The sequence below is a fragment of the Bos javanicus genome, chromosome 1 (assembly GCF_032452875.1).
Source record: "Bos javanicus breed banteng chromosome 1, ARS-OSU_banteng_1.0, whole genome shotgun sequence".
NCBI classification, from domain to species: Eukaryota; Metazoa; Chordata; class Mammalia; order Artiodactyla; family Bovidae; genus Bos; species Bos javanicus.
This window is the reverse complement of record NC_083868.1, coordinates 156032808-156057456: the sequence shown is the minus strand read 5'-3', so window position 1 is coordinate 156057456 and position 24649 is coordinate 156032808.

Below are 24649 nucleotides of genomic sequence, written 5' to 3'. Positions count from 1 at the left end.
TAGGTGCAGACATGAGTGAGACACAGACAGGGTCTGTCACAGGCTGCTAGGCAACTAGCATTATGCAGAATCTGGATTTTCTCATAAACCCATGTGGTGCTAGAGCATGAACTTAAAACATTGGTAGAATCTCCATACGGCTTATTTCTGTGTCACATGGAAGGTTCAGTTCATGTCAGTTCAGTCGCTCATTCATGTCCAACTCTTTGCCACCCCATGAATCACAGCACGCCAGGCCTCCCTGTCCATCACCAACTCCCGGAGTTCATTCAGACTCACGTCCATTGAGTCAGTGATGCCATCCAGCCATCTCATCCTCTGTCGTCCCCTTCTCCTCCTGCCCCCAATCCCTCCCAGCATCAGAGTCTTTTCCAATGAGTCAACTCTTCGCATGAGGTGGCCAAAGTACTGGAGTTTCAGCTTTAGCATCATTCCTTCCAAAGAACACCCAGGGCTGATCTCCTTCAGAATGGACTGGTTGGATCTCCTTGCAGTCCAGGGGACTCTCAAGAGTCTTCTCCAACACCACAGTTCAAAAGCATCAATTCTTTGGCCCTCAGCCTTCTTCACAGTCCAACTCTCACATCTATACATGACCACAGAAAAAACCATGGCCTTGACTAGACGAACCTTTGTTGGCAAAGTAATGTCTCTGCTTTTGAATATGCTATCTAGGTTGGTCATAACTTTCCTTCCAAGGAGTAAGTGTCTTTTAATTTCATGGCTGCAATCACCATCCGCAGTGATTTTGGAGCCCAGAAAAATAAAGTCTAACACTGTTTCCACTGTTTCCCCAACTATTTCCCATGAAGTGGTGGGACCGGATGCCATGATCTTCGTTTTCTGAATGTTGAGCTTTAAGCCAACTTTTTGACTCTCCACTTTCACTTTCATCAAGAGGCTTTTGAGTTCCTCTTCACTTTCTGCCATAAGGGTGGTGTCATCTGCATATCTGAGGTTATTGATATTTCTCCCAGCAATCTTGATTCCAGCTTGTGTTTCTTTCAGTCCAGTGTTTCTCATGATGTACTCTGCATAGAAGTTAAATAAACAGGGTGACAATATACAGCCTTGACGAACTCCTTTTCCTATTTGGAACCAGTCTGTTGTTCCATGTCCAGTTCTAACTGTTGCTTCCTGACCTGCATACAAATTTCTATATGTATAGTATACACACCACATCTTCTTTGTCTACTCCTCTGCTAATGAACATTTAAGCTTTAAGCTGTTTCCATATCTTGGCTATAGTGCTGCCATAAACACAGGAGTGCCCGTATATGTTTGAATTGTAGTTTTCTCTGGACACTTGCCCAGAAGTAGGATTGCTGAATCATATGGTAATTCTTATTTTAGTTTTCTGAGGAACCTCCATAATGTTTTCTGCAGTGGCTGTGCAAACTTAAATTCCCACCAACAGTGTAGGAAGATCCCTCTCTCTCCATCCCCTCTCCAGCGTTTGTTACTTGTAGACTTTTTAATGAGGGCCATGTGACCAGTGTGAGGTGGTACCTCATTGTAGTTTTGATTTGCTTTCTCTAATAATTCCAATTTGTTTCCTCCAACAACCCCAAAATGTGACCAAGAAGAATCATGAATTTTATTCCAACATGATTGTAGCTATAAAGACCATTGAAAAGGTGCCAGCAAGGAGATTTTCATGAAGTCTAAAGCCACAGGTGTCTAAATCTAGGATCAGAGATGTGCCCCTAGGCCTGGTGCCAAAGAGAACAGAAGGAGTTACTTGGCACCCTCAAAGATTAAACGTGGTTCCTCCTTCTCTGAACTGTGATGGCCAAGAAGATGAGGGATGCTCTCATGTGAGAGTACTCAATGCTGTGAGAAAAAGGAGGCTTCGAATATCATGTTAAAAGAGAAGGCTGCGGCATTCTCAGTGAAGTGCCTGTCCAAGCAATCTCACCGTGTACACGTATAAATAGACACAAAGCCGCTCTGGCTTGCAGGGAACAGCCTGTGCGCCTGCAGTCTCCCTGCTTATCTGAACATGACACTTAGAAAAAAGAGACGGGAAGTAGAAGTGACTGGAGAAAGCCCTTGGGTGATGCCCATCCGTGTGCTCCAGGAAACCCTGCTGTCCTGAAAGGTAGTCACCAGGCTTCCAGAGGAAATTCTACTGGGAGTGTGCTACAGAAGGCTTTGCATAAATTAAGTGAAACACAGCCATTCCTAGACCTGAGAGATCACATTGTTTTCCTCTCCAATCTCCAGTTAGATTATTTATTTGAAATGGTATCAAATATGCCTGTCCCTAGGCAAGGAGTAAAATAGCAATTTTGAGGCTGAACATAAGGGAAAGAGAACAAAAGATTAAAGCAATCAAAATAAAACGGGGCATGTTTTGGGGAAAAAAAAATGCTAAAGCATGGCAAAAATAATCCCATTCTTTGCTGCTACATAAAGAGCCAACATTCAATCAATAAACGTTAAGGGCGTGTTTAAGACGAGTGCTGTTCTTGGGTGCAGAAAAAAATGGGTATTATGGCACAGAAAGCCATGATCAAAACCAATGGTTTCTAACCATTTTTAAGCAGCAGAATGCTTTTATTCAAATGTAATTGTACATGGAGTTCAATTGATAAAGCAGATAAAAATGCAGCTGCTCCGATAGAGTAAGGGGAGTCCGAGGGCACTGTACCTCTGCCTCGCCTTTTTCCTCCTGCAGCTGCTCCTGTAGCCCTGCCAGGGAATCCTTGCACTCTGCAAAATGGAATTTGAAAAGCAAATATTGGAATGTTGCAGCTTCTATCCATTTCCCACTTTCACAGATATTACACACTATTAGCTCCTTTTAAACTGCTAGACATACACTGATAAAGTTGCCAATCTTTCTCCTTTCTTGTGTTCATGATTTTGCAGAATGCAAATTGAGCCGAAAGATGAGCCAATAACAGTATGGGATTTGAAACCAGCCCATCTCACACCTCCTGGTGTCCCTGCCGGGACTGGCAGGAGCCAGCATGTGTGAACGATGTGTGATAGTCACACCAGTAATAATATTCTTGCCTGACCTCAGGAGCTAGTTTATTTGAACTTCTTATCACTTCTCAGATCCTCGACCTTGGGACTGTTGGTAATTTGCATTGCTTCTACAGAATAAGTCAGATATGTTTAGTATTTATCTTGAGGAGGTCTGAGACCTAAGGTGAACCCTGTATCTGGTTCGCTGGAATTATTAATTCATAGATCCTAAAGCTAAAGGGTGCTTTCTGTGCCCTGTCTGCCTCGTTCTTTGAAATGCAGCAGGATGGTTTAATGGCTTAAATGCACTAGTGATGAAGGGATGAGGAGGGTTCACGGCTTCTGGTCCCATGAGGAGCTCTAGGCACAGAATCAAAAAGGGCTGCTTAACTCCTGCTTAAGCCATAACCGGAATGGAGAGGTCCACGGCCCTGTAACTTAAATCGTCACTGGTCTCCAGCGAGGAGGATAAGGTGGGTCTGCGTTGCTCTGTGTGGATGATCCAAGGGGCGAGAAGGCAGCCTGTGAGGTACTTTTTGCTTAAAGAGAAAGAGCCGTGAGAGCAGGGGTCAGGAGAAGTACATAAAGTCAAACTCCTAAGCCTTTCCTACTTGCAACCTGCTTTCTTACATGTAAAATGAGAACAAGAATAAGTACAAAGCTAGGTTCGGTTATTTACTCAAGCTAGTCACACTTTTTACCACCTTCATGGGAGGAATAAAATTTCCTGAACACTGATGGGTTTAGCTATACAACTGGACTGCCGTCATGGTGAGGAAAGATTGAGGGAGGAGGAGAAGGGGACGACAGAGGATGAGATGGCTGGATGGCATCACCCACTCAATGGACATGGGTTGGGTGCACTCCAGGAGCTGGTGATGGACAGGGAGGCCTGGCGTGCTGCGGTTCATGGGGTCGCAAAGAGTCGGACACGACTGAGCGACTGAACTGAACTGGGCTGAACATACTGGGCACCATGTACCTCACTGCAGTTTGGTGTTGTGCTTGGCCACGTAACTTGCACAGCTCGTGGGATATTGGTAGACAGTGTGCAGTAGTAGTTAAGCAAATGCTTGCCGTGAGAAATCCATGCTCTGGCTGCTAGCTAAACAGGAGAGGCTTGTGGGACAGCTTGCAGCCTATGCAACCAACCCACTGCTGAACCACAAGTAAATGAGCACGTGTATTCTGAAGGCCCTGAGCTTTAAGGTGCTTCGTTACACAGCACTGGCTAACCAAGACACTTAGGTTTCACAAGGATTAAGAGAGAGCACACACAAAATCGTTAGTATGAGACCCACTAAGCAAACAGTGATCAATAAGGAAGCCCTGCTCTCATAAACAAGGCTCACATTAGTATTGGGGTCAATATTTTTCCTTCAAATTTTGCTGATGAGTAAATGAGTATCATAGTCTTATTCCGGTAGGAAAATTCATGACAGTAAGTTCTGTTCACACTGCAAGGCACGCTCCCTTCTGTCCTGCCCCATCCTTCAAATTCTTTCATATCCCATGTGGAACACTGACAAGGGGACAGAATTAAACTCTCCTTGTGACTTTGTTTCTTTTGAAAAGAGAACTTTTTGTGGCAACCAATGAGAACGGAAGGCTTTCCAAGAGCCTTTTTGGGTGTGCAGTGCTGAGGACACGGAAGCTTGTGCCTCTGCCCCTGACTTCCCATCACCTGGGGAGCTTCACCTCCCTGCATCACACTTCTCTGATTTGCATAATGGGGCTGATTATAATTGCCAACCTCACAGGATTGTTGTGCGAATTAACTAACGCTGTAAAGTGCTTAGAGGGCCATAGACGAAAGGTGCTCTATAAGCCTATTATTATGTCATCAAAAATGAAATTCCAATAAGATTACACTTTCATTTAGATTTCCATTAATTTTGTCATCATTCTAGATGAATTCTCCCTGGTTTTCTAGAGCAAAAATAAATAAATAAGTAGGAGAAAAGGATGATATGTTAAAATATGAAGCATTCATATGGAAAGGAAATTAGCTAGAAAAACCTAACACTTAAAAGTGATTTTTAAATTATTATCCTTTAATGAATCCTGATCATGTAATCAATATTATGTAAAACCCAGATATGGTCTCTGAGTTTACAAACTAAATTATGAACCTGACTAATTAAATAGCTAACATTTCCTATTTTGAGTGTGTGGGAATGAATGCTATATGAAGACCTCTAACTCAACTTGCTTTTAAATTGGACTCCTCGATAGCCTCAAAAGATTAAGCAAGATCATGAGAGTATATAAAAAGTATATTTATGAGAATTCTATTCTGAGTCTGGTATTGTCTCGTATTCTGAAATGATATTGATAGTCGGTGTGCTGACCTGTAGGTAATTAGCACATAAAGTTTGAGTATAAACTTTCTCATCAAACTGGGAAATGCTAAAATTTCAAACATCTGGTTTAATGTCTTCATTTTACAGATACGAAAACAGACCCTCTGAGTCTTTAAATAATTCACACAAAGTCACATGGCTGGAAGTTGGTGGATATGGGTCGCCAAAGGCACTATTCAATGCTGTTTTGAAGACAGCTATTTATAGCTATGAACAAGGGAGTTAGTTTCTTACCCATGTTTTAATGTGAATTATTTCTTCCAGGCATCAAAGGGACCTTATATGGATATTTCCAAGCCTCATTCTTCATTGAATAAGTTTCTTGTATTAATGCTAGTAAAATGTCTGCATTCATTGACCAAATACTGATTTAAGAAAACTTAGCTTTATTGGGTAACCTAAACATACACAAATGAGCCCTTTTTCCAGGATTGTTGACAAGAGATGGCAGATGTGACGTTGGATTCTGTTTTCTTCTTTGGAAATCCGGGGAGTAGATTGCATACCATCCAGTCCCCCAGCTCTAAATGCCTAAGCCTCTAAGATCCAGGTTCATTAGAAGTGGTGAATGGTATCAGATCCTACGCTTGTAACAAGGAGAGTTCAGTGGATTCCACTGAACTTTAATGGCAGTTGAAAGAGATGGATGTTGTTGCTTCATTTTCCATTAGACAGATGCTGTATACAGATAACAAGGGAAAAGTCTATTTAGAAGCCTAATGCACACTTATTTCTTAGGTTGTCTCATGCTGCTGATGTCTGAAGATGCAAATTTTCTGTTTTAAATTGGGAGTGAGGGTAGCAGCACCAAGTCCAAGGAAACCTCACTGGTTGTGGATGGGGGAGACTACATTTCATGGGAGGACTGCGGGACTGCCGAAAGAGGGCTCAAAGACAAATGCCTGCCTTAAACACTGAGACAGAGATAGATGGACTGCAGGGGGCAGGCTCAGAACACGGCGGTGAAGCCTCTCATCGCTGGGAGCCACATTCCTTCTGTAGGTCTGGTTCCTCCTTCTTCTCTGCTGCCAGCTTTATCCATGGATTCACTTTCTGTGTCTAAGACATGGAGAATGTTGGTTGCCTAACATTAAGGAGAATCCTCATGGGAACTCACTCGCTCGTTCACCCATTCATGTCTTTCGGGGCACTTCTTACTCTGGGAGGCATTGTGAGAGCTGGTGTCGTGTCTAATACTATCGCTCATTTCTACACCATGCTTCTGATGTGTCACATACTGTGCAGTATGTAGTTACTATAACTGTATGATGTTGTAATTGTATAATTATGTTATCCTCATTTGACAAATGAGGGAAGTAAAACATGTGCTCACCATGTTTTTTTATCTTCTGTATCTTATGACATTTTGACATCTTAAAAATCTTGCCTCCCCTCCTCAGAGTAGCCAATTTTCAGAGACAGAAAGGCCTCAGCCAGGAGTGGGCTTGTCATGAAGTGAAGAGAAAGTCGCTCAGTCATGTCCACTTCTTTGTGACCCGGTGGACTGTAGCCCGCCAGGCCCCTCTGTCCGTGGGGATTCTCCAGGCAAGGATTCAGGAGTGGGTTGCCGTGTCCTTCTCCAGGGGATCTTCCCGACCCAGGGATTGAACCCATGCCTCCTGTGTCTCCTACATCGCAGGCGGATTCTTTACCACTGGGCCACTGGAGAAGCCCAAGCTAGCCAATCCTAAAATATTCATGCTGTGCTGCCTCGCCGTTCCCACAGAAACCCAGATAAAAGCTCTGATTGAGGTTTACCCCTCACTCCTCTTTGGCCTCAATCGGGTGCCTCCCGTGTGGCCCTCAGGGGCCTGTCCTGCCTCTTGTTTCTTGCAATGGTACCAACTTCTCCATGTTGACACTCAGTCATTGTTATAGACTAAGCCTCAGGTACCATTCAAGCATAAAGCTGATAAGGTGAAGAGGGGTGGGCTTGGGCTGTCGACTCCAGAGTCTGTGCTTTTAACATATGTGCTGCTGCTGCTGCATCTCTTCAGTCGTGTCCGACTCTGTGCGACCTTGACATAAACAAGATCCTTCTCGCAAAGGCTCACAGTGCTGTGGGGAACAGTTAGAAGGTAACAGTGATAAGAGAACACGCACGCACGTCTGTGAAGCTGTGCCGCTGTGGCTAGCTCACTCAGTGATACTGTCAGTGTGGAAACAAGGTATATCTTGCTTTAACTACGATTTGGTTAGACTTTGTGTAGAACTTGCTGCTTGGTTCGGTTCAAGACATACTTAAGTGCCCACACTGTGCTGGCACTTTCTCGGTTACTGGAGATCCAGAAAGGGGCAGGGTTGGAACTCACGACTGAGGAGCAGAGCGGAGGGTAGAGGCGAAAGAAAAGAAAGACAGCAAAGGCAGAAGTGCCTGAACACATGACCATAGTGACGAGCAGCAGGCGCGGCACAGTGGCCGTCAACCGATGGGCTGTCAACCTGGTTCTGAAGAGTAAGTGGGGCATGTGAGCTGCAAAATCAGTGTGAAAAATCGTAGCTTTGGGAAGTTTTCTGGGAGATGACACGAGGCAGAGTGTGGAGGCTCACTTGGTTGGAAGGATCAGAATTTGCACGGATTTTGAGACAAGTCATTAGGCACGACCAATGAACTGGTTTGTGTCCTTGAAGCCGCTGGCTGTGCTGACCCTCGGATGTGAGGCCATATTATACTCAGGATTTCAAGCCTGGGTCACAAACCTTACTGTATGCCAACGAGGAGCAGGTCCCAGAAGTAAAGACAGTGGCAATTTTAGGAACTCAGTAGCTCTGCATTCAAATCCTGGCTTTCTAACTCACTCGCCATGGGATTTTGGGGAAAGTTACTTAATGTCTGTACAGTTCAATGGAGGCAGTTTCACTTAAGTATACAAAGTGCCTAAGACACAGTTAGGAGAAAAGAGTTTTCTTTTATGTTCTGGACCTCTCTGGGCCCCTTAACCAAAAGATGTGTACGTGTGTCAAACTCTCAAGAAGACTACATGAATTCTAAGAATACTGCAAAGGCCATGATAGTGAGACCCCACCTTGCTGTTTGTCCGTACCTCCGACAGAGGGACAAAAATGAGCTGAACCGACGTTCCGCCTTCCTCATTCCCTGACTAACCTCTTAGCGCTATTCCTTTCTTGGATGAGCCTTAAGCATGAGGCCATTTGTGAATTTTTGGACTATGAGGGGCTATGAGGCTGCATTGGTGAAACATCACTTCTAAGAAGCAAGGATAACACACGAAAAGCAGGATTATGGATAAACGGGCGAGTGATTTGCTTTCGTTTTGCAGCTCCTGTTTTCTATTTGTACAAGGCCTCGTCAGCAAAAGACCAGGCCCCTCCACGTCCTGTGTCTGCCCGCTGGTCACTGCGGGGGACTTCCCTAAAGCAGGCACGGGCACCGGTTCACGCGTGTCTGCCACGTGCTGTGCATCCAGGGCACTCAGTGTAAACGTCTGTCTCAGTGGCGTTGGTTCCAGGCTCCCTAGCCACTGACTGGTACATTTGAACTCAGCTCTTCTGGGCTTCCCTCTTGTCAATGTTATGAACCAGGTGGACCATTGGATTCGCCGTCAATATGGACCTCCTTATATCAGCCACCCAGTCATCATTTGACCTCATGTTCTGGAGCCTCAGAAGCCGATTCATTGTGAATGAGTAGAATAAATGCAATGGCGTGCTTCTTGATGACTCTTTATCCAGAGTTCCACAAGGAAAGATCTGAAGTCAGACTCTAAATTACATCCTGACTCCCTCCCATGTTAGTTTGATGACTTCAAGATAAGCAACAATTTCTGTGGAACTCAGGTTCCTCAGACATAAGAGTGCTGACCTCGTAACTTGTTGGGGTTGTTAAATGAGATAATGTTTAGCCCCGTGTATGGTATATAGTCAGTATATGGAAGAGCGTAGTGAGGGAATTCCCTGGAGGTCTAGTGGTTCAGTTCAGTTCAGTCACTCAGTCGTGTCCAACTCTTTGCGATCCCATGAATCGCAGCACGCCAGGCCTCCCTGTCCATCACCAACTCCCGGCGTTCACTCAGACTCACATCCATCCAGTCGGTGATGCCATCCAGCCATCTCATCCTCTGTCGTCCCCTTCTCCTCCTGCCCCCAATCCCTCCCAGCATCAGAGTCTTTTCCAATGAGTCAACTCTTTGCATGAGGTGGCCAAAGTACTGAAGTTTCAGCTTTAGCATCAGTCCTTCCAAATAATACCCAGGACAGGTCTCCTTTAGGATGGACTGGTTGGATCTCCTTGCAGTCCAAGGGACTCTCAAGAGTCTTCTCCAACACCACAGTTCAAAAGCATCAATTCTTCGGCACTCAGCCTTCTTCACAGTCCAACTCTCACATCCATACATGACCACAGGAAAAACCATAGCCTTGACTAGACGGACCTTTGTTGGCTAGTGGTTAGGACCTGCATTTTCGCTCAAATCATCAAGTTGTCCTGTGATGCACAGTTCAGCAACCACTAACCTCATGTGGTTATTTGCATTTAAATTGGTTTGAATCTAGACAGACCAGTTCCTCAGCTGCACCAGCCGTGTTTTAAGTGCTCTGTAGTCGTCCGTGGCTAGTGGCTGCTGGTACTGGATGACATTTCCACCATCACAGAATGTTCTGTTGGATTGAGCTGACAATGACATTGCTGTTGAACTCTAAAAATATCGTAAAAGAAAATGTGTAATGCACCTCATACTTAAAAAAAACACCTCATTTGTGTGTTCTGTGGGGGTTTTCAACCCAAAGAAATATCCCAAATGCCCACCCTCAGCATGTGTGAAATGTGTAAACCTTTGGAAACAATTAGCACATGCACTGCTCCTCTCCACATTGTCTGGAGCCTGTTTCTCCCCGCCCCTCCTCCACGCTCAATATCTGTCTGATGGAGTTACGTTCCATATGTAATATTGTTACAGGTGCAAAATTGTTTCTTTCAATCCTGAATGCGGTCGCACATGTGCGGCAGTAGCTCTGAAGGCCAGCACACGATTACTGCCGATCCAGGCCTCTCTCTCAGTCTGTGGGTCAACAGCGTTCTTCTTTGCTTGCTAATGCTTTATTGTCTCTTAGTATACATTGGAATAATAATGGTAATTTATGCAGATATTTTGTATGCATAGCAAATAATGAGAAACACCTGCAGAAATTTCCCTCCTTCTCTGAGTTCAGCAACTAATTATATTTTTAAATAATGGCTACCATTGAACACAATTATCCAAATCACTTTAAGTAATGGAATCTTTTTAAGGTGTTTTTGAAAATTTTAGCACAGTTTTTAAACACTCATTTTTATCTAGAAGATGGGAGGGGAACAAAAAAGGCTAGTGGGCGGCTTACTCACCCAAAAAGCAGTCTTTGCCAAGGACGGATCCATCTTCTAGTCTCCCCTGGGTACTGATCTGGCTCCCAAGGCTCTGACTTGTGGTGAAAATCAGATTTCTCTAGAGTTCACCTGGTTGGTTTGGGCGGCTTGTTCTGCCTTCCCTTCTTCCTTTCTTGATGCGATATGAAAATAATTAGATTACCCCTAAACTTTTTCTTTTAAAAAGCACAAATTGCCACGTGATTTTCCAATAGTTGAGGGGAGAAGCACCCACTGGGGAGTCAGATGTCCAGCTTCCTCTGCTCTCTGAGTCTCGTTTCCTTTTGGAAGACTGAGGCAGAGCACTTCCGAAAGGCTTCCTAAGCCTAAGAACTACAAGCGTGTGGCACCCACGGGCCCCTGAAGCCCAGCATCAGGGATCAAGTTCACCAAGACAATCTGGAAAATAATGGCAGTGGTTGGCTGAGAGCAAGACTAGGAAGAAGTACACATTTTCTCCCCATTTATGAGCCACAGACTGTGGTCTTAACTAGAGCAAGTTCCAGACATTTTTTGATCTCTCTCTCTATATATAATCGATGTAAGCATGCATGCCTGTAAGATTCTTCAGCTGTGTCTGACTCTTTGCAACCCTTTGGACTGTAGCCTACCAGGGTTCTCTGCCCAAGGAATTTCCAAGAGAAATATACCCTGCCAAGCTCCTCTGTCCATGGGGATTCTCCAGGCAAGAGTACTGGAGTGGGTTGCCATGCCCTCCTCCAGGGAATCTTCCTCATCCAGGGACTGAACTTGCATCTCTCACATCTCCTGCATTGGCAAGCAGGTTCTTCACCACTAAAGCCACCTGGGAAGCTCATAATAAATATATAGATACACGCATATCTATATGGTGGTGGTGGTTTAGTCACCAAGTCGTGTCGGACTCTGTGATCCCATGGACTGTAGCCCGCCAGGTTCCTCTATCCATGGGATTTTCCAGGCAAGAATACTGGAGTGGGTTGCCATTTCGTGCTTCATGCATATCTATTTAGATATTTATGTATCCTAGCATACACAATAAACTGTGGAAAATTCTAAAAGAGATGGGAATACCAGACACCTGACCTGCCTCTTGAGAAATTTGTATGCAGGTCAGGAAGCAACAGTTAGAACTGGACATGGAAAAACAGACGGGTTCCAAATAGGAAAAGGAGTTCGTCAAGGCTGTATATTGTCACCCTGCTTATTTAACTTCTATGCAGAGTACATCATGAGAAATGCTGGACTGGAAGAAACATAAGCTGGAATCAAGATTGCCGGGAGAAATATCAATAACCTCAGATATGCAGATGACACCACCCTTATGGCAGAAAGTGAAGAGGAACTAAAAAGCCTCTTGGTGAAGGTGAAAGTGGAGAGTGAAAAAGTTGGCTTAAAACTCAACATTCAGAAAACGAAGATCATGGCATCTGGTCCCATCACTTCATGGGAAATAGATGCGGAAACAGTAGAAACAGTGTCAGACTTTATTTTTTTGGGCTCCAAAATTACTGCAGATGTTGACTGCAGTCATGAAATTAAAAGATGCTTACTCCTTAGAAGGAAAGTTATGACCAACCTAGATAGTATATTCAAAAGCAGAGACATTACTTTGCCAACAAAGGTCCATCTAGTCAAGGCTATGGTTTTTCCAGTGGTCATGTATGGATGTGAGAGTTGGACTGTGAAGAAGGCTGAAGGCCGAAGAATTGATGCTTTTGAACTGTGGTGTTGGAGAAGACTCTTGAGAGTCCCTTGGGCTGCAAGGAGATCCAACCAGTCCCTTCTGAAGGAGATCAGCCCTGGGATTTCTTTGGAAGAAATGATGCTAAAGCTGAAAGTCCTGTACTTTGGCCACCTCATGTGAAGAGTTGACTCATTGGAAAAGACTCTGATGCTGGGAGGGATTGGGGGCAGGAGGAAGAGGGGACGACAGAGGATGAGATGGCTGGATGGCATCACCAACTCGATGGATGTGAGTCTGAGTGAACTCTGGGAGTTGGTGATGGACAGGGAGGCCTGGCGTGCTGCGATTCATGGGGTCGCAAACAGTAGGACATGACTGAGTGACTGAACTGAACCATATACATCTCACCATATATGGATATACATAGTGATGTCATGATTTGGAAATTGGAAAAGGGAAGAAGAAGCTGGGAAATGCATGTCGTGGGTGCTGGTCCTCATTGCCAGCACGTGTGGTGAGCTATCCTCTAGCATTTCTAACCCGTTCCCAGGTGGTGCAGTGGTGAAGAACCCGCCTGCCAATGCAGGAGACCAAGAGACGTGGGTTTGATCCCTGGGTTGGGAAGATGCCCTGGAGTGGACAATGGCGACCCACTGCAGTCTTCTTGTCTGGACGACTCCATGGACAAGGAGCCTGGTGGATTACACTTAACGGGGTTGCAAAGAGTCAGACGCAGCAAGTGATTGAGCACACGTAAGAAGTTGTTAGTCTTTAGGAGGAAAACAGTGACTCTTGTATGAATCATTGCATTTTATTTTACACTGGGTTCATGTGACCAGTTGAGATTTATGGAGTGTTTTATAAAAAATGCTTAAGTTATAGGAATTCCTGACCTCAAGGAGTTAGCCATCTGGAGATGGAGGGAAGTTAAACACCAATTTCAAAAGAAAATGATGAAAATGAAACGATGGTGAGAACTTAGATGCCGAGCTCCCAGGTGGCTCTGATAGTAAAGAGTCTGCCTGCAGTCAGGAGACCTGGATTCAATCCCTGGGTCGGGAAGATCCCCCAGAGAAGGGAAATGGAAACCCCCTCCAGTATTCTTGCCTGGAGAATCCCATGGACAGAGGAGCCTGGCGGGGTAATCTTGCCTGGGAAATTCCATTGACAGAGGAGCCTGGTGGCATAAAGTCCATGGGGTTACAAAGAGTCAGACACCGCTGAGTGACTAACTCACACTTTCACTGTGAATTGGGGAATGAAGGGCATCTCTTGGAAGAGATGGCATCTGACCAGAGCCCCGAGGGACCAGGGAGGAGAGACAGTGAGTCCCAGATGCTGGTCTGTGACGAGCCCTGCTCTAGGCTGAAATTTAACTGATCTAACTGATGATAGCACAGAGAAAGAAAGTGTGGAGTGACTGCTTTCTAAAGCTAAATCCCCAACACAAGGGGATGCCCTTTTAACTTCTGGAGACTGTGTTCTCCTTATTCATTTGTTGTTAAGGTATCTTTTCTTTTATAAATGATAGGTAGAATATATTATTATTTTTAGTTTGGGTTTTAAAAAATTCTTCGACAAAATAAAAAGCCAGAAAATATATTTTAGCCCCAAATCTTGGATATTTTGTTCGCCATTTTCCTGGACTTTTCAATCTAAACTCTGGGTTCCTCTGGGTTATAGTTCCCTTTTTCCTTATTTGTTTTGCAAACTTCCAAGGGCCTCTATGCTCAGATAAGGAAGGTGAAGAGGCAAATGGATTTTTATTTTGTATTTTTTTCTGTGTTAATGGATTGCCCTGCTAATCTCAGAGAGAGAGAGACAGACACAGACAGAGGGTGAGCAAGTACCGGGAGAGATTAAGGGTGTGAGGGAACATATGCTGTAGAAAACAGCTCTTGGTGATTCATTATTATACATAATGTTACATGTAATATTCTAAGTCACTTCAGTCATGTCTCACTCTTTCTGACCCCAAGGACTGTAGCCCGCCAGGCTCCTCTGTCCATGGGATTCTCAAGGCAAGAATACTGGTGTGGGTTGCTGTGCCCTCCTCCAGGGGGATCTTCCCAATTTAGGGATTGAAACTGTGTCTCCTTTGGCTCCTGCTTTGCAGGAAGATTCTTTTACTGCTGAGCCACCAGGGAAGCCCATATATGATATTACTAATTTATTATATAATATAGAAAATACATATCTAGAAGATGCAATAATTTTGCACTTGTAAGAGGGAGTGTGTCACTACATTTCACTTAGTTTTCATTTCTGTCATAGGCAGAAAGAAACTCGAGCCCAAGCAAACCCGGGTGGCTGTTTGGGCACCAGCTCCCATGGGAACTCACACTGAACCTGGGGGCCGTGACAAAGGGCGAGTGAAAGGGGCACTCCCAACCCCGGTGACTCTAGCAAGGGGGGCATAGAACCACCACAGGAAACAGTTTTCTTTCCGAAAGTTCACTGTTGGAAGAAAGTCTTTATTTTTTCCATTTTGGACCTAAGGATTAATGCTCGTCTTATTTCCTGAATGCATAAGCCTCCTGTGTGAGGTGAGGTCTTGTACGTCTCTGGCTGCAGATCAGATCAGATCAGTCACTCAGTCATGTCCGACTCTTTGCGACCCCATGAATCACAGCACGCCAGGCCTCCCTGTCCATCACCAACTCCCAGAGTTCACTCAGACTCACATCCATTGAGTCAGTGATGCCATCCAGCCATCTCATCCTCTGTCGTCCCCTTCTCCTCCTGCCCCCAATCCCTCCCAGCATGAGTCTTTTCCAATGAGTCAACTCTTCACATGAGGTGGCCAAAGTACAGGACTTTCAGCTTTAGCATCATTCCTTCCAAAGAAATCCCAGGGCTGATCTCCTTCAGAAGGGACTGGTTGGATCTCCTTGCAGTCCAAGGGACTCTCAAGAGTCTTCTCCAACACCACAGTTCAAAAGCATCAATTCTTCGGCACTCAGCCTTCTTCACAGTCCAACTCTCACATCCATACATGACCACAGGAAAAACCATAGCCTTGACTAGATGGACCTTTGTTGGCAAAGTAATGTCTCTGCTTTTGAATATGCTATCTAGGTTGGTCATAACTTTCCTTCCAAGGAGTAAGCGCCTTTTAATTTCATGGCTGCAGTCACCATCTACAGTGATTTTGGAGCCCAGAAAAATAAAGTTTGACACTGTTTCCACTATTTCCCCATCTACTTCCCATGAACTGATGGGACCAGATGCCATGATCTTCGTTTTCTGAATGTTGAGTTTTAAGCCAACTTTTTCACTCTCCTCCTTCACCTTCATCAAGAGGCTTTTTAGTTCCTCTTCACTTTCTGCCATAAGGGTGGTATCATCTGCATATCTGAGGTTATTGATATTTCTCCCAGCAATCTTGATTCCAGCTTATGTTTCTTCCAGTCCAGCGTTTCTCATGATGTACTCTGCATAGAAGTTAAATAAGCAGGGTGACAATATTCAGCCTTGACGAACTCCTTTTCCTATTTGGAACCAGTCTGTTGTTCCATGTCCAGTTCTAACTGTTGCTTCCTGACCTGCATACAGATTTCTCAAGAGGCAGATCAGGTGGTCTGGTATTCCCATCTCTTTCAGAATTTTCCGCAGTTGATTGTGATCCACACAGTCAAAGGCTTTGGCATAGTCAATAAAGCAGAAATAGATGTTTTTCTGGAACTCTCTTGCTTTTTCCATGATCCAGCGGATGTTGGCAATTTGATCTCTGGTTCCTCTGTCTTTTCTAAAACCAGCTTGAACATCTGGAAGTTCACGGTTCACATATTGCTGAAGCCTGGCTTGGAGAATTTTGAGCATTCCTTTACTAGCGTGTGAGATGAGTGCAATTGTGTGGTAGTTTGAGCATTCTTTGGCATTGCCTTTCTTTGGGATTGGAATGAAAACTGACCTTTTCCAGTCCTGTGGCCACTGCTGAGTTTTCCAAATTTGCTGGCATATTGAGTGTAGCACTTTCACAGCATCATCTTTCAGGATTTGGAATAGCTCAACTGGAATTCCATCACCTCCAGTAGCTTTGTTCGTAGTGACGCTTTCTAAGGCCCACTTGACCTCACATTCCAGGATGTCTGGCTCTAGGTCAGTGATCACACCATCATGATTATCTGGGTCATGAAGATCTTTTTTGTACAGTTCTTCTGTGTATTCTTGTCACCTCTTCTTAATATCTTCTGTTTCTGTTAGGTCCATACCATTTCTGTCCTTTATCGAGCCCATCTTTGCATGAAATGTTCCTTTGGTATCTCTGATTTTCTTGAAGAGATCCCTAGTCTTTCCCATTCTATTGTTTTCCTCTATTCTTTGCATTGATCGCTGAAGAAGGCTTTCTTATCTCTTCTTGCTATTCTTTGGAACTCTGCACTCAGATGTTTATATCTTTCCTTTTCTCCTTTGCTTTTTGCTTCCCTTCTTTTCACAGCTATTTGTAAGGCCTCCCCAGACAGCCATTTTGCTTTTTTGCATTAACCAATAGCTAAAAATTCACCGCCCGTGCAGCTCAGATGCCCTCCGGCTGGTGAGACCTGTGAGACGGCCAGGGGTCTTCGCTGCCTTGGCAATGAAGGGAAGAGACTTTAAAAAAAAAAACAACTTTCTTCTTATTTTTTAACTTTTTCTTTTATATTAGAGTATAGACAATTAAATTACCGTGTAGCTTCAGGAGCACAGAAGAGAGACTCAACCGCACTTCTCAGTATCCATTCTCTCCCAAGCTCCCCTCCCATGGGGAAGGGCAGAGACTTGGAATCTGGTGGCTGAGCCCGGGGCTGGCCTGGCGATGGGAAGGTGCTCAGTTCTTCTCAGTCAGGAGAGTGACACAGTCCCCACGTTAGTTATTCTAGATCTCTAGGCCTTGGCTTCCAGGAAACGAGCACTCTTCCAACCCCAAACAGGACCCATTTTCATACTGAGCCTCAGTTCTCTTGTTGAAACTTTTAAGTAAATAACCTCTGTGGCGAGGAAGCAGGGTTGTGGCTTGGAAATGGCTCGACAGACGCGAACGCTCTCCCTCTTTAAGCAGGATCCTTGGGGTGGGATGGAAGGGCGGCCTTTGCAGGACAGGATTTTTCGGAAATGCTCTGCAAACATCGCATGAGCCTTGCCTGGACGGCGGCCGTTCCTCCTGGGTACTGACTCTTACGTGACCACAGGGGCAACCTCTTATCTCTATTACTAACAACTCTACTTTTACGTTAAACACGATCTGAAGGAAGAAATCTACTTAAGGGACATCTCTTGGCTGTGCCGTCCTGAGCACAGCCTAACACTGAGGGAAAGCGTTCATGCGCAGTTACAGGATGAATCAGAAGAATGCGCGGTACCTCGGTCGTCCGGAGAGTGTCAGATGGTGGCCTCGGGGGAAATCTGACTCAAAATACATCTCTGAGAGCATCTAACAGAGGTGCTAGGAAGGACCATCTTTGAGTGACTGGATAAGTGTAAGATTCCACCCCCACCCCCTTTCAGATGAACTTTGAGGATAAAACTCCTGAAAGAACCAGCAGAATCTAGATTTATGTCTACACTTGTGATAAGGTTCCCTCAGGAGGTAATGAATATGAATAAATAATAATAAAAATAATACATAAATAAATTTCCAAAGCCTTCAGTGAAAACCTAAGCTCTTTTTTCCAACACCCATGTTATCATCTTGAAAACTGTGCTACAGTATGGATACTACATCCCAAAGAGGTGCTGGTGTGTGTTTTCTTGTTTTGTTTGGTTTTTTGTCCGAATACTGCCAGTAATCAGCATTAAGTTGCTTGCTTTTCTCTCCGTAAATTCTAAAACTTGCACCTGGCTGGAAACTGGTAAGAAAGGCCGGGAGACCTGAGAAGACCTCCAAATACGATCTGCAAGTAGATGAATACTGTGTTTCGTAATTTAACATCCTAGGAGATTTTTAGTCCCTCTTCCCAGCCCGCCTTTCTCAGACCGCAGTACTCAGGCACGGCCACAAGAGGGAACCATTGCTTAAATGTTGGGAGGATTGTGTCTTTTGAGGAATTGGTCCGGCTCAAAGCTGTCTTGAATGTAAGAACCTGGTCTAAAGGGTTGAACAAAAAAGTAAAGGGACGGACGCAATCATCGATGCAGTTCTATTTTTGATAGCTGAAGTATTTCAGGTTTTAGACATTCAGATCATCAAAGGCGTTCGTAGGACTGTAACTTGATTAACAGAAACCGAGCAGGAGTTGAGCTTCTGATAGAAATTCATGTGATACAGGAAGTACTTGGCATGCCTTCGATTTTTTTCATCGGTCTTGGTTTGTCTAAGAACAAGGCAAACTTGTTTGAAGATAAACAGAAAATATTGAAATATAAAGTAACAAAGACAAATCCAAACCCTTAGCTCCAAGTGTCATCCATCAGATAGCAAATAAGAGCAGGGATCGGTAGCTGGAGGAGGGCGCGTGCAAAGAATTCCTGCCCCTAGCCCTCTGAACCAGCACAGTTGTGGACTCCAGATTTATATGATAACACACGTATAGAATGGTCTCTCGAGGTCACCCAGCTCCAGGCAGCACAAGCACAGTTTCTGCACTGAGAATCTATAGAACGAACTGGAAAGTATTTGATGCTGGTAGGACCTTCACAGGAAAACAGCTGACGGCTGAGATTATTAATTTTGACAGATTCCTGATTTATTAGGACGTCGTCATTTTCTGCTTTTGTATCATTTGGTAAATGATCACAGTATTAGGCTTCATGGAGGCAGAGCTAGCTCTCCCCTCCCTCTAACAGTGGCAGCAGGCAGGAAGCTCTGAGGCTTGGGTTTAGGCAAGAGATGGAAGAAATGAATTTTAAGTTACATGCTGTCATTTGAGGAAGACTTGGTGTTGCTTTTCTATGACTGTCAACCTAGATACAGCTATGTAACCAAAATGCATTAATTATCTCAGAGAAATAAACCTTCTGTTTGTTTGATAAATCCAAAGCAAGGGTGACTAAATTTAAAACCAAGGTCTCTAGCAGGCAAGATTTGTTTCTGTTTACCATGCAGGCAAGAAAAATAGAGAAAACAGCTAGAAAATAATAGTAATCTTTAGAAGCCAGTCCTATGAATTGTTTTACTCTGCAAAACAAAACTGTAGGGAATTTCTCCTTCTGAACCATTCATACAAAATTACTAAAACAATCTTGGGTGACTTCATAGTAGACTCAAAATTAGAAAGCATTTGACATCTTTTTATTAGTGATTTCCTTCACCAGGATATTTTTGTGGTCTATTTTTTGGTCATCTTTTGCATTTAAAATAACTGCCACAGAAATTAAGCCTAAATACAAATGCATAACAATTAAAAATATTTCCAACTACATGATGCTATCTTAGAGACAGTTTTATCAAAATATAAAATTCAAACTTAAAGTGCCATAATTGAACACTTTATTTTATTAAGAAAAGCCATGTCTGCACCTATGTTTCAAGACTGACATCTTGTGCAATAAACAGCAGTCAGCCTAAAGATGTTATATTAAACAAACCAAGTTTTGTTTTGCTAAACTAAGCAAAATTAGTTGAATGCCCTAAGTAATAGTTGCTGGTATTTTTTTTTCTAAATTATTTCTCCACTTGTTTTTGTGTCTATGCATAAATTAAAAATCTGCTGAAATTTATTATTCATCTGAGATGTAATTAATATGCAAAATTATGCAAATTAAGATGCAATTAGGCTTCAATTCTCTAGTGGAATTTTCCATTATAATTTAATACAAAGTAATAGAGTAATTGGTGTCACGTGTAATTACGGTTACTCACGTGTACTTGCAGACGTGCAAATGATGTGGTATATGTTAGTTATCCTATGCAAATGGTTCCTGCAATCTCTTACTACTTGAGAATGAAGTAAACAAAGATGGTCTTCAAAAAAAGGGTGAGAGGGACCCCTTTTCTTCTCATGTGCTACCATTTTGAAGAACTGTGTGGATAATTGTGACTAATGCCTCTGCATTTATTTCTAAGAATTTTTAGCTTGGTGTTGTACAGTGCATTGTTCATTACTTTAGATAAATCATTGCTGGTAGAAAGGAATCTTTAAATAGAGACCTCGCCACGACATTGATGCCACAAGAATGTACCCGGGCTGAGAGCAGGCAGAGCACAGCGCTCACAGGGCAGAGGTGTTTTTGCATCAGGCTCAAACGGTCTCCTTTAAAAGAAATACGCAACACAACCAGCTTTGTCAAATGAATCATTGTAACTGTATTGCATTAATTTCCCTATTGCAAAGTTGACCAGTTTGCTTTGCAGTCTCTTTAGAAGCCAGACAGTTTGCTTCTCCAAACCAAAATTCCTTCTCTCCTACTTGCCAGAATTCTGGAAGAATTCTGTGTCATTTCTTTCTGAATGAATAAAGCACTGATTGAATTAAATTGTACAATTCTCTCCGTCACTAACTCTACCATTTGGTTCAAGAGACTCAGCCGCTAACTACCATGTGTGTCTCCTGGTGTCTCCCCGGAGAAAGGGACCAGGGGTCTCCCAGGCGCTTGTCCTGAGCCCGGAGCTGCAGCTTGTAATTTCTCCATGAGAAATGATTACCGCTTGTTTTAAAACACCCATGCTGTGTTGAATCCCACACAGAAAACATTATGATCGTGACACTTTCCTGCTCATAACTGAAGCACACACTTTAAGACAAGTATTTTATATTCTCAGCTCCAATTAACCTGAAGTGTTTCTCTTCCCCGTCTCCCCATCAGCCTGCCCCCTTCACCCAAGTCTAGCCCTCTACCCTTTTGGAACAGAGTCTTTTTCAGGGAGGAGATAACTCATGCCACACGCTGCATTGTGATTCATGGACGTGGGCTCCGACGGAGAGGAAAGGCTAGGCTGCTGGGCTGTGGGTAATCAGCCTCACCTTCTTCACGACATTCCCACCTGGTGCCTCTTTGCTTTCATCCCCCTCTGGCTGGTTGTTTGAGAGAACAGACACAGAGAAGAGAAAATGCACGCTGCACCCAGCACAGCCCCGCCCCTCCATCCATATGTGGTTTTCCCATTCACTCCAATAATAATACCAATTACCATGCAGGCCAGGCCACTCTTATTCACATTTGCGGTTCACTGTGGACGTTTGTGCTACACTCTGAGCCGCGTGGGTCTTCAGCAACATCGATTATACAGCTGTTGTACAATCACTGTGAGTGAGACGGGCAGAATCCCGTTCAGCTTGCAGAATCATTTGTAATCATGGAAGGTGGGATAGGACAGGGGAGGCCTGATTTCTCCCCAGCACTGGGGTCCTTCTTTAGGTCCTGACAGGTCCCAGGTTTAGGGTGCAGGGAGGCTGAACCGAAATGAGGAGGAACCGGAAAGCTGAGGCCAGTGGATTTTCTCTCTGGAGGGAGGATCTCTGGATTCCAGATTCAACGGACACAGGGGCCCCATAACAGAGGCTCTTCCTGGACTTTGGTGGCCAGATCACCGTAGGTCAGGCTTTGACTCAAGCTTCCTGAGACCCCTCTACCCGAACCGCCAACTCAGGGATGTGCTGTCTTTGCTGTTCTCTCTCTTTTCAGATCTAAGGGTTTTACTTGTTCTCACTCTCAGCAGCTTACATCTGTGGCCTGAACAGTTATTACAGGCCTTTCGCTTTTACTTTTCTGAGGAACTCTGCTGGTTCAGCTTTCCCTTCCCTTCCCCGAGAGACCCTGATTTTGAACCATCTGTGCCCCTTTGTTTTTCTAGGTTTGACCCCTCCACACTTAGACTCTGATTGGCTGGAACCGACACAAATGTAACGGCCTGCACGAGACCTTCTGCTCAGCCAGGTGCGGTCACGTGTGGTCAGTACAACCCAGACTGTAGCCGTCTCATGGACGAAAAGATGGATGTCTCAAGGAAGAACACACAGCTAATTCATGACAGAATGAGACTTAAGTAGGCTAACTTTTTTCCCTTTATGCATATTTTATCTATCTTTATTTATCAAACACTTTGATATTGCATTATCTTCTAAGAGCTTTGCAGAGACTCCATTGGATGAAACTGAATGCATTATTTTTTTTATATTTAATATGTAGGAAAATATGATACAATTGATGACATTTGGACAGCCACCTTCAACCAAACAACAGTTACTATGCAGCTGCCACTGTTTCTATAGGCATCATCTTTTTTTGTTGTTGTTACTCCTGGTGAATAACTGAAGAACTGAAATCCTTTGAATGTTTAGCCAACAATCTCTAAATTAAGGGCCATTTTAAAAAAGAATGGGCTTCCTGGGCTGCTCAAATGGTAAAGAATCTGCCTGCAGTTTCGGAGACCTGGGTTTGATCCCTGGGTTGGGAAGACCCCATGGAGAAGGGCATGGCAACCCACTCCAGTATTCTCCAGAGAATCCCACGGATAAAGCAGCCTGGAGGACTACAGTCCATGGGGTCGCAGAGAGTCGGACATGACTGAGCAAATTTCATCTCACTTAAAAAAGAAAACAAGACTTTCCGCTGCTTGAAATTTTTTCATGGGACATCTTCTGATAAAATCAAGAGAGTATCCTTAAGAAAACTCTCACCAGGGGTGTCAGCAGCTTGGAGGAAATTCCTGGAGACAATGAAGGAGCAGTGTCAAAGAAGTGCCCCGTCAACCATGCTTTTAATAGCAGCAGCAAGAATACTGCGTGGAAAAACAGAGATGAACACTAACTCAGGTATTACACTGCGTAGCGAGATTTAAGAATACCAAACCCCAGTATTTCACTTACATTTCCTTTATATGTGTGCTCAGAGTGATAAATGATTAAAAAAAAAAATCTATGGCAAAATAACTGAAAAAGCTTTTTCAGTAATTATAAGACAATAATGCTAAGTGATAAGAAAGAATTGTGCTAAGGGTTAATTAGCCACCATTTTTTCTTTCTCACAGAAACAAAAAAAATATTCGTTCATCTCACATTCAGTAGTGTCTTAGAAACAAGGAAAGGTATTTAGTAACTCATTTGATCCTCAGACGTGCTGTAAGAGGGGTGTTACTCCTCTCGTTTTCCAGATGAAGTGTGGAGGTGTGGACCTAACTTGCCGGAGGTTCCATGTTTAGTAAGTGATGGAGGTTGGATTTGAAGCAAGGTAATTAATGTAACTCTGGGGCACAAGCCTAATCTTGGATCAATCTGTCCTCTGGACAAGATTTGTTCACTTTAAACATTGACTTAGAAATAAGATTTAGTGTTTGGTTTTGTTGTTGTTACATACATTTGAAATCGGGAAACTGCACAGAAATGTGAGCCCCAGCTTTGCAGGAGGATTGAATCTAGGGTGCTGGGTGTCCCTGTCGTCACCTGGGGACCGTGGCTGAGGCGGGGTGGGGGGTCTGGCCGCCCTCCCTGAGAAGCCTGTGGCCCCCGCCCCATCCCTTTCTTTAACGTCCTCCCGCCCCACAGGGATGCGGGGGATGTCGGCCCTGCTGCTGTGTTAGCGCCGGGGGCGCCCCTGAACGATCGGCTCACAAGCCGTCGCCCCGACCCCACCGCCCCCTTCTCCCCACGCGTATTCCACGCAGCGCAGGTGAAGTCAGCCCAAGGCAGATTGGAACACCTCGGGTCCAACGAGGGGAAACAGATCTGTCTTTGGCTATGGTATCACGGTGTCCGGCTTCCCAGGTGGCGCTCCTGGTAAAGAACCCACCTGCCAGTGCAGCGATACAAGAGACCCGGGTTTGACCCCTGGGTCGGGGAGATTCCCTGGAGGAGATCATGGCAACTCCGTCCAGCATTCCTCACTGTGAACCCCATTGACAGAGGAGTCTGGCGGGCTGCCGTCTGTAGGCTCCCAAAGGGCAGACAGGATGGAAGGGACTCAGCACCACGCATGCATCATACAATCGTCACTTCGGCATCCCGTCCCGGGCGTGACCTCAATGGGGATGACAGCAGCCAGAGAAGGCAGCTGTGGAATGGGGGAGGCCGGGCGTGTGGACATTCTCGAGGGCGAGGCAGAGCCTGCGGGGCTGTCCCGGCCTCTGAGCCCCCGGCTTTGTCCGCGTGAGCGCTCTGCAGGAGAACCTAGCAGACCCAGAAGACGGCCTGGAGCCAGAGAAGCAGAAGGAGCTGCCTGGGAGCAGTGGGCAGCGCGGCCTGGCCTCTGCTTCCCCGTGGCCTCTGGATCTGCCCACCCGGGCCGATGCCCCACCGCCACCCTGCTCCAGCTCTCCAGCAGACACTCCGACGCCGCTTCTTCACTCGCGCTTTGCAGAAGCCAATGATAAGCAAATGAAAAATTCCTGCAGAAGCTTTTTTCTTTTTCAGTTAATTTTTATTGAGC